The sequence below is a fragment of the Sorex fumeus genome, unplaced genomic scaffold (assembly GCF_029834395.1).
Source record: "Sorex fumeus unplaced genomic scaffold, SorFum_2.1 ptg000033l, whole genome shotgun sequence".
Classification (NCBI taxonomy): Eukaryota; Metazoa; Chordata; class Mammalia; order Eulipotyphla; family Soricidae; genus Sorex; species Sorex fumeus.
Window position 1 is genome coordinate 17,619,119 of NW_026606090.1, and position 10,652 is coordinate 17,629,770.

The following is a 10,652-nucleotide window of genomic DNA, read 5'->3' on the forward strand; positions in this document are numbered from 1 at the left end:
ACAGTCTAAAATCTTATCCAAATTTTCCAGGTTCCAGTGGGTAGGGCATTTGCCTTGCAAGCGGCCAACCCAGGTTCAATTCCCAGCATCCCATATGGTCTTTTGAGCACCGCCAGTAGTAATACCTAAGTGCATGAACCAGGAGTAACCCCTGTGCATTGCTGGGTATGACCCAAAAAGCAAAAACAAACAAACAAACAAACAAATTTTCCAGGTCCTTCACTTTCTCTCACAGAAAAGAATTTCAGGAAGAGACAAATAGTAAAACAGCAAAATAGTACAAAAAGTAAAACAACTTTATTTGGGGGATGTAAAAGGAAGGTAATAGAGATGTGTCCTCAAGAAAGAACACTGGCTTCTTCAGAATGGAAAATGCCAGTACATATCCTAAGCAGGGATGCACGGGCCATTTCCCCAGAATGAGAATCTGCTCCCTAAAGCAGTAAAGCATCCATCTGGGTGGGAGGAGGATATAAGAACCTTCTGCCAAGTTCGCTTATATAGTTTTCCTAAACTATCCCCTAAAGACCATTGCTAGAGGGTTTGCTAATGGGGAGACTTTGGAGCAGTTGATGGTCTTGTGGAGCTTCTCCTATGGGGTCCAGCCATGCTCTGTGCCTGAAATTCTGTCATTTCAATAGTGTTTCAGCCTTCTGAGGTGGTTTGTTCGTTTGTCTGTTTTAAATCTTCAAGGTCTTCATTTTAATCTTAAAGGCTTGGGAATATTTAGGTTTCAGACAATGTTTTTCCCAAGTACATGAGCAGGACCCTGTATGTCCTTGATTGTAGCACTCTGTTTCTTTATATCACACACATGAGAAAACCTTGTATTAAGAAGATTCTGCACCACACAAGAAATAATGACTGAAAAAAAAAAAAGACAGTCTACAGACTTGGAGAAAATATTTCCTCACGTACCTCTAACAAAGCATTAATATACAAGGCATATAAAGCAATTGCAAAAGTTAACCAGAAAAAAAACTATCAAAAAATGGGCAGAAGAGCTCAGAGAAGCTCAAGGAAGACATATAATGGCTAATAGAGTGTGTGTGTGCATGAAAAGTGCTCTTCATCACTTTTCACATCAACAAACATCAGTGAAATGTAAATAAAAATAACAATGAGACACCACCTCACACCAGTGAAACCGGCAATACATCAAAGAGATGTGGAATCACTAGTGCAGGTAGGCATGTGGGGGAAATTGGAACCCTCATCCACTGCTAGTGCAAATATTGACTGGTTCAACTTCCTTGAAAAACAATATGAACACTTCCAAAAAGACTGAGTTGAGCTTCCATAAGGCCTAGATTCCAATCTTTACTGAACTACTTAAACTGGTAATTATTGGAGACATACTACATCTGCCAGTGGGAGCAATGTCTATTCATATCAGTGAGCTGTATTGGTATTGTATTGACAATACCAATTTATCCACATGTGCTATTTTAGATTTCTCAAAAAGCTTCTCATATTTCCTATTGCTTTTTCTTACAATTATCCTTTTATGTTGGTATTTTTATCATCCCTATTTTACAGAAAAAGGAAGTCTTTTCCCAATACACCTCAGTTAATAAAAGCGTAGACTCAGATTTAAGCCTGGAATTCTATCTTCAAATCCCAGAATCATTTCATTACATCTTGTTCCTTATAAAAGAATTTGAGAAATAATAAACCACTTGGTAGGGGTTGGAGAGATAGTACAGCAAGTAAGGTGTTTGCACATGTCCAACCTAGACATGCGTTTAATCCACGTATGGCCCATTGAGTACCACCAGGTGTGATCTGAGCTCAGAGTCAGGAGTAAGTCCTGAGGACCACTGGGTGTGACAAACACACACACACACACACACACACACACACACACACACACACACACACACACTGACTTTAAGGAATTAGCATTACTTTTCTGAAAGAGGCATGTATTATTGGAGAGACATGTGAATATGCTGAGACTTCTGGGCTGCAGGTATATTGAATTCTTGAGAAAATAGAGAAATTTTGTAGCAGGTCTTTTACTGAGTTAGGAGAAGAGAACTTAAACCTTGAAGAATGGAAGTATCTGTTAGGGTCTGGTGTCCAAAAGACCACACAAAGCAATGAGCTTTGTAACATAAAGTTTTATTCGGCATAAGTCAAGCAAGCATTGAGTTCAGAAAGCTGACGGTTCAGGGCCGTCCCCTCTAGGAGAGCAACTCCCCTCCTTTGTTCTCACACCCTTTTTATCCTTATTTCTGCAAGTTATTTGACAGGCCACCTCCAGCTGGTTTGTGCTGGGCGAGTGTCATGTCAAATTCCAATTGGTTGTTACCATCTGGGGGTTCATGTCTCATCTCTTTCTGGGGTCTGGCCAAGAGGTTTCCACATCCTGCTGTAAGAATTTCTAGCTAACTCTATAATCTTGAGATATGCTTCAAGGCCATGGTCATGGCTGTACAAATTTTACACTAAGCAAGCTTAGTTTGACATCTTTACAACTCCTTTGGAATTGTGTTACCTGTGTGGCAAAAAGTCTTTTCTTCATGACACAATATAGTTCTCTTTTCATAAAATATTGTTTGGTCTTCCTTCCTTCCTTCCTTCCTTCCTTCCTTCCTTCCTTCCTTCCTTCCTTCCTTCCTTCCCTCCCTCCCTCTCTCCCTCCCTCCCTCCCTCCTTCCCTTCCTCTCTCCCTCTTCCCTTCCTTCTTTCCTTTTGGTTCACACCCAGCAATGCTCAGGGCCTACTCCTGGGCTCTGCACTCAGGAATTACTCTTGGAGGTGCTTGAGGAACCATATGGGATTTTTGGGATCAAACCTAGGTCAGCCATGTGCAAGACAAACATCCTACCCATTGTATTATTACTCTGACTCTTCACTTTAACTTTTCTGATTTTTTTGGTCTTACATAATTTCCTTCCTGAGTACTGAGATGGTTTTTGTTCCCCACTGCTTTCTTCACGTTGGTTAGAAAATGAAAGATTTAAACATTAATTTAAAAATATTATTTGACTCATTACTTCTTTCAGTAAATATCCTATGGATTTTTAAAATCTCACTAAATTATTTTTTTTAATTTTTTTGTTTTGTTTTGGGGTGACAGTTGGCAATGCTCAATGCTTATTCCTATCTCTGTACTCAGGAATTACTCCTGACAGTGCACAGGGTACTATGTGGGATGCCAGGGATCAAACACAGGTCAGAAGTGTGCAAGGCCTGCAGAGATGCTTCTAAACCCTGTGTCAGGCTGTCTTATCCAGAGCACCCAGGAGGGGGGTCAGGTGAGCCCACCCCTAACACAAACAGAGCCTCAGCAGCCAAAAACCTCCAAAACCCAATCGCCACCATGTTCACAGCTGACCTCCACAGGCTCGGAGCAAGCCTCATACATGAGTGAATCTGATAAAAAAAAAAAAACTCAGGTATATGGGATTTATGACCAAAATATCCGGGCTCTCACAGAGTCCGGAATGAGCAACCTCCATCCATCTCCCTGCTCTTCCGAAAGCCTGGCAGTCATGCCCATAAACTGCCTCTGGCGCCATATAAGCTCATTACTGGCCATGATACAGAGACTCAAAAATAAATATCAGAAGAGAGCAACAATCCAGAGCAACAAGCTGCAGAGATGCCTCCTGACCTCAAAGTCACCGTCCAGTTAAAATTTAACTTCAGCTGTATCAACCTATTTAAAATTTTTAGAATGTACCATGATGTACCAGGAGTAGCATGCCATATAGGACAGGATATAAAGTAGAAGGCACCCAATCTCAATTAAAAATATAAGCACTCAAGGTTCAACCTGTAACAACATGTTAATAATCTCTTACACAAAGGCTTAATGGCTCCATGCTGAGATACAATAATCGTCACACATTCTATTCTAAGGAAACCTTTTTTGATCATTTTTAGCAAATTATTCATAACAAGCAATTCTGTAGCCCTGTAGCACTGTCCTCCCATTGTTCATCGATTTGCTCAAGCGAGCACCAGTAATGTGTCCATTGTGAGACTTGTTGTTACTGTTTTTTTAGCATATCGAATATGCCACAGGGAGCTTGCCAGGCTCTGCTGTGCAGGCGGGATACCCTCGGTAGCTTGCTGGGCTCTTCAAGAAGAATGGAGGAATCAAACCCGGGTCAGCCGCGTGCAAGGCAAACACCCTACCAGCTTTGCTATCGCTCCACCCAACAAGCAATACAAAATAATTATTTAGGGCCTGATATTGGGGCATGGTAGTGGTTGGGAAAATTCAAAATAATGGTGGTGAAAAGGTATAATGATGGTGGGACTGGTATTGGAATACTGAACGTAATAAATTATTGTGAACAACTTTATAAAAATTAAATTAAAAAATAAACAGTAAGCTAACAAAAGTCAAAGTCATTGGAACTGAAGATCTTGTTCATAGAACTGAGCTTACAAGGGAGAGTGGGTCTTAGGAGGGACTCACTTGAGACACTGGTGGAGGGATGGGAATGAGTATTAAATTGGAAAGATATATGCATAAAAAGTATTGCAAATCCCAGTACGTCAATAAAAATGGTTAAAAAATAACAAATAAAAACTGGACTCAGGGCTGGAGTGATAGCACAGCAGATAGGGTGTTTGTCTTGCACACGGTCAACCTGGGTTCGATTCCCATATGTTCCCCCAAGCACTGCCAGGAGTAATTCCTGAGTGCAGAGGCAGGACCCTGTACATCGCCAAGTGTGACCCAAAGAGCCAAAAAAAAAAAAAAAAAAAAAAACTAGACTCAAATTGAGTCATCAGGAACCAGTTAATGCTTCTAATTACCACATGCAAACTAATAATAATGCATAATTATTGATTACTATGTCCAGACTCCTGCTGTTGTGGTTAATTTACTAATAGCTAGAAGTTGTGAATATGATGAAGAAATAATGAAATCAAGATTGATAAAGAGAGTATGAAAGCCATTAGGGTCCATTGTCTGATGCTTAGTAATCTTGATTTGTGATTGCTTATATCACTCCCCATTATTATTTTAATTTAGTCACCATGAAGTTACAAAGTTCTTTGTGATCAGTTTTATATATATCACTCCTCATTAAACTAGGATTCTGACAAGTACAATTGGGGACTTTGGAGAAATGGTATCAGTCGTCTTTTAATTTTTTGCATTTTTATTTTTTAAACTTTCTTATTGAATCACTGTGAGACCATTACAAAGCTGTTCATGATTGGATTTTAGTCATACAGTCTTCCAAAACTCATCCCTCCACCAGTGTACATTTCCCAGCACCAGTGTCCCCATGTTCCCTCCCATCACTCCCCACCTGCTGACTGCTTCTATAGCAGGAGCTTTTCTTCTCTCTCTCTCTCTCTCTCTCTCTCTCTCTCTCTCCTTTTGGGCACTGTGGTTTACAATATTGAGTATCAGTCTTCTGACAGGAATCAGCAAACACTAGCAGGTTCTATTTCCACAGAGGACAATATATTAACTGCACTGACTTAATATATTAAGTATTTATATTCTTTTACAAGTTTTTTATTTTCCTCTTTAATTATATTATTTTAGCAGTAGGAGGAATCTCTGTCTCTATAATTTTTGCCCTCCACTTTGGAACACTTATATGACTTGTCTGAAATAGTGAGTCCTAAATTACAATTCTAAAGACTCCAAATATGCCTTTGTTGAAGACTGAACTCTGGTTCATTGCTGTATTATTCCCAACAGAGTTTAATTTTAAACATCACTGGAGTTTAAGGTTACCTGTGAATCCATAAAGAAGGTCCAGCTTACCATCATAGAGACAGAGCTCACTTTTCTTAGAGTTTCCCAGAGATGGAAATTCCTGGGTCTCTTGATATCACTTAATCCATTCAGACTATATATAGTATTTCTTAGGGCTGCAGAGACCACTATCTCTACTTGTTCAGTTCTCATTCCATTTTCAGTTCTGGTAACACGTTCTATTCCCTTGCCCTAGCAGGACCAGTCTTAATCATAATTTGTTCAAGTGGTGGGCACAAGTCCCAAACTGTGTAGCAGTTGTGCCTTATAACATGAAACAGGGTGCACTCCACTGCAAGATCACCACCACCCATCTCTGAGTGCATAATTTCTCTTCTTTTATGGGAAAGTGTCCTTTAATTTACACTCTTCTCTCCTTTTCTCCCCTCTTACTCACTCTTTTCTCCCTCTTATTTCCTTAATAAAATCATTTACTTTTCTTGAAAAACAGAAGAAAAACCTGAGGGGAAAAAAAACTGGAGTCAAGGAGATACCATTCCATGGAAAGTGGGGAGAGGTAATCACAAAGCTACCTGCAGAAATATCTTCGGAGCAAATGAAGACACAAATAGGAGAACACAAACAAGAGAATGTGTGTGTGTGTGTATAATATAATATGTATAATATAATGGGGTATGGTGCCGTAAGCAGGTCAATCTGTACCTGTGAGGCTAGAGAAGCCTGATGGTGCCTCCAGACTTCTAGATACCCTAAAACTGTTGCTGTGCCTTTCTTTGGCCAGCAACAACTTGGGGTCAAATTTGACAAGAAAGTAAATGGCCAAAAGTTAGGTATGTGGGAGACACACCCACAAACCACCTCCAGCTCAGCTATATAATTGGAGGTAAGGCCTCCCTGGCTCTTGATCGAACAGCTTAACAGCCATGATCCCAGAGAATCAGAAACAAATCTCAGAACCCAGTGGCTTTTGGCAGAAATGTGTCTGGACCGCATAGTAGGTTACTGTCGCCAGGCCACCCCAGGTGGGAATAGGTTTTGTGCCTTGGCCTATTCCTCCTGGCGATTCAGTGGCCACCATCCTTTGAGGCCATTGGACAATCTGGTTTGGGCCCGCAGTGACGAGACACACAGGGCCTCAAGGGATGGGGGTGGAGCCGGCCCTTCCTCCCTGCCCCAGTGAGATCCCGAGTCGCAGCCCACAAACGGCCTCTCTGGTTCCTGATCAAGCTGCTTAATGGCCATGATCCCAGAGACTCAGGAACAATTTTGGAACCCAGCAGGTTTTGGGAGAAATCTTTCCAGATTTAATTGTTAAAATTTCGGAATTCTGGGGCTGGAGAGATAGCACAGCGGGTAGGGCATTTGCCTTGCACGTGGCCGACCCAGGTTCGATTCCCAGCATCCCATATGGTCCCCTGAGCACCGCCAGGAGTAACTCTTGTGTGCAGAGCCAGGAATAACCCCTGTGCATCGCCAGGTGTGACCGAAAAAGCAAAAAAAAAAAAAAATTTCAAAATTCCAAAATTGCTCGGCCACTACTGTGGCCATGCGTCATCATATATTATTCATAACCAGCAATAGAAAACAAATTGTCTAATGTTGCCTTTTCAGCAGATCTGAGTGTTGGGGGAAAATCCCAAATTATAATATGGTGGGTCTGGTGTCAAAATATTGAATGTAATCAAAGTAGAGAGAGAGAAATGTGAAAATGATCTGCCCCACAGGTAGGGGGAGGGTGAGAGATGGGGGGTATACTGGAGTTTTGGGTGGTGGAAAATGGGTACTGGTGAAGGGATGGGTGTTTCATCATTGTTTGACCGAGACTTAGACCCGAAAGCTTTGTAACTGCTCTCACAGTGATTCAATAAATAAATTTATAAAAAAGAAAAAAAAAAGTAAGATGGAGTTCAATTCAATTCAATCAGCCTAATAATTGGCTGAATAAACAGCAATTCTCCTACATTAAAATTTTAAAATAATTTAAAAAATATGTATATGTATACTATACATCTGTCATATATAATACTATATTATGTGTGATATAGTATGCATTGATATAGTGTAATATGCATGTATGTAATATGATGCATATATTATATGTATTATTATGCCATGATATACAATATATTACATATATATCTTATATATATAATGTAATTTTAATATCAAGACAACATTAGAATATATGTATCCAGTTGGTCACTGGAGACCAGCTACCACTTTCAGCTACAGGAACTAGTAATTATCACCCTTGTCTATAAAAAGGTAATTAAAAGCCAGTTTCACTAACTTTAATCTGAATCTCTGATCTTTCCTAATACTCTACACTTGTTCTTTGATTATCTTATACATTCTTAGGACTTCAGCTTCACTTGAGTACTGATGATTATTTTGCTATATTCCAGAACAGACATCTTCCTAAGTTTCAGACATTCAGACTCCTATTGGAATGTCCACTTGAATCTCTTTGAATATATCAAATTGTATAGACCTGCAACAGAACTCATTATTCACTCCACTCCCACCTAATCAGGCATTCTTTTCTTTCTAAATTCCCTGTAATATTATTTATTTTACTCCCTACCCACATGCTCACCTATGTACTATTATTTTATTTTGGTTGTGGGGCCATACCCAGCTGTGCTCAGGGCTTACTTTAGCTCTGCGCTCAGGAATCACTCCTGGCAATGCTCGGGGACGACATGGAGTGCTGAGAACAGAACCTGGTTCAGCCACATACAAGACGAACACCTTGTCCACTTACATCTCTTCAGCCCATAAATATTATTTTAATTTCCACCCACCTCTAATCTAAAATGGTCTTCTCTCAGATATATGCATCAGATCCATAGTTACTTTTTAATTGCTTCTAGTTTGTCTCACTTAAATTATTTAGTTCATCTTTTCTCCCCATAAACATGACATTGCATAGTCTTTGTCTATTAATTTCACTATTTGGAGTATCAGTTTCTATTAATCTGTTGTTTCACTTAGTTCTCATTCAGATTATCTTATATCCTTCTATGCTTCATTATCTTTAAGGCAAACACTGTATGTGAAAAATTATTTAGAAAGCATTTAAAGATCACAATATTTTCTTTTCTCAGAGACAGCTTTAGTTCTGTCAAGTGCCTGGAGGCACCAGCAGTTCAAATTTAGCTCAATCATATATTTGGCCCATATGCTTGGTCTAAAATCTATGTATGTGAGGACTTAGTTTACTTCTAATTCACTTTTACTCCTAGAGCTTCCATTCTAAAGGAGGATGATTTATCAGAATTCTAGCCTTTCCTAGGCATTGAAGTCCAAGTTTTGTTCCATGAGTCCCACTTCCAAGAGTCCCCAAGCTCCCAACTTTTATTCCATAAGTCCCAAGGTCAGAGATACCCCCCTTTTTTTTTATTTCATTGACCCTTTCAGCATCTAATATATCTAAGAACTTCTCAGAACAATATTTATTAAAGCATAAAACAACATATCTATATAATGATCAAGGGAGACTTACTATATTAAAAGTTATAAAATATTTTAAATTAATGAGGCTGGACAGATAACACACTGGGTATGGAGCTTGCCTTACATGCAGCCAACCGGTTCAATCCCTGGCACCCTTTATGGTTCTCTGAGCCCTGCCAGGAGTGTCCCTTAAGCATAGAGCCCGGAGTAAGTACTGAGCACCACCAGGTGTGGACCCAAAAACAAACAAAAAGACCCCACCTTTTAAAAGTTGATATGTTCATACATGTGCTTCCTTACTGAAACATTAAAATCAAGTTCTAGAATCAGGTACAATAATGATTATAACTTAGAAATACTGATGAACATAAGTAACATTTTGAGATAGCTATGATGGTAAGTGGCCCCAGAAGCCACATGCACATCCCACAGCTAATGCCATGTAAGCAATGGCTGAGCTCCACAGCTTCAACACCAATCTCTGAAGAGATCCAAGCGACGCCAAGCCGCTGAAGTTCATTGGCCCAGTTCTACAGATCCTGGAATTCCTGGAGCCCCAGGCGCACACACCGTTACAACACTGACAACCAGTAGGAGCCCAGGAAATTTCATGGGAAAGTAGTATAGAAGTCAACCAAATTCAGTAAACAAAAACAAAACACAGAAGGTTCAACCAGCGACAAACAGCTTGGTAAACCCTCAGACAGTAATTTTAACAACCCCATGATGAGGTATAAAAATCTCAACGAATTTATCTTTACTAAAGGATTTTTCAATAACTATTAGCCATTTAGTTATAACAAGCAATATAAAATATTTTATGCCTGCTAAAAAGGCAGGCTTGGGGGTATGTGGGAAACTAGGAGTATAATGGTGGAGGGAAGGTCACAGAGGTGGTGGGTTTGGTGATGAACATTGAATGCCAGAAATAACTATTATGAACAACTTTTAAACCACATGTTTAAATAAAGAAAATAAATGTAAAGGTAAAGGCCCTCCCGTTGATCGTCGATTTGCTCGAGCGGGCCCAGTAACGTCTCCATTGGAGACTTTGTTGTTACTGTGTCTGGCATATCGAATACTCTCGGTAGCTTGCCGGGCTCTCCGAGAGGGGCGGAGGAATTGAACTCGGGTCGGCCATGTTGGCCGCTTGTAAGGCGAACGCCCTACCCGCTGTGCTTAAATGTGTTATGAAAATATCTGACTTTTGTTGGTGTCACACTCTACTAATATTACTGGGTTTGTGGCATAGTCATAATAAAAGGAGAGTAAAAGATTTTTTTTCCTTAACCAAGTTCCTAAACACCTTGAAGTGAGTAATCCATAGAATTCCTAGATTAAAGATCACTGCATTTATCTTTTAGAAGCACTGTCACCACTCCTGGGCAAATGTCAGATCTCTCCTGACTAATGTTTTCTTCTTGGTCGTGCAATAATTCCTAATTAACTAATCTGTAGTTTGAAGTCTTTAGAAGTTTCTATTTATATTTTATTC